The following is a 1060-nucleotide window of genomic DNA, read 5'->3' as shown; positions in this document are numbered from 1 at the left end:
CCTGAGCTAAGCACATTTCGTCACAACAACTATTGAGCTAAGTGAGTTGTGCTCCAGCTAAGCCAATATGTTATGTTTCTGAGGGGGCGCTGTGCGAGCTATATCCCGCTAAGCGCCTATTGTTAATTTCAGCCTTTATTTTTGTTGTTAAACCTGAGCAATTTTGGTCTAAGGAATTTTTAGTTCTTTTTAGTTACAGATGGCATTGAGAAAAAGAGCTAGAACGGAGGACATCCCTTCATCATCCACTCTAGCTCCTCCGTCAGTAACCGTAGGGAAGGATGTCTAAAGCTCACAAACTTTAGTCCCTCTGCTACAAAGCTTATTCCGAGGACAGTTTATTATCATGCACAGCCTACAAGAGTTGGCTCATAACAGGCCAATCATAACTATGGAGCATTTTCTCGAGCAAGTAGCCTGGCCTGAAGCACAACTCCCATTGGTGAGAGTCAATGAGGCTGCTCTGCCTGAGCCCACACATGTGCAGGTTGATCCAGAGCCAGCTGACCCACAATCTCCAGTGGTGAATCCACCATCTTCTCCTGAGCGTGAAGTAGTTCCCCCATCTCCACTTCTGATTGTCATCTTTGATGCATCATCAGATGAAGCGGCTGCCCCTCCAGATTCACCAGCTGGAGAAACAGCTGACCCTTCTACTTCCCCAGTTGGAGGAATTGTTGATCTTTCTTATTCGTCATCTGGAGAAGCAAGCTCTCACTGATTCCCCAGTTTAGACATTGTTGACATTGTTGATTCCTGATGACATTTGTTGCTTTTTGGTTTATTATTATTTTAATTATGGTTTTAGTACAGTAATTCCTTTTTGTTAGTTTTGTTTATGGGTAGTTTATTTGCTCACCTTGAAGCATTTTGAACAATTTAACTTAGTTTTTTATGACATGGCAGTAAAACACTTTTATCTTTTTGTGGAAAATGGGTGTATGTCTTTATTTTGAATTGAATGCATGATTTTGATGGAATTTGTGTTTCTTGTCAGGATTTTGAGCAAGTATGTATGTTAGACAAAGAAAGAACAAGAATGTGAACTTGCATTTAGAAT

Source organism: Glycine max, chromosome 3 (genome assembly GCF_000004515.6).
Source record: "Glycine max cultivar Williams 82 chromosome 3, Glycine_max_v4.0, whole genome shotgun sequence".
NCBI lineage: Eukaryota > Viridiplantae > Streptophyta > Magnoliopsida > Fabales > Fabaceae > Glycine > Glycine max.
Note: the sequence above shows the minus strand (reverse complement) of the source record.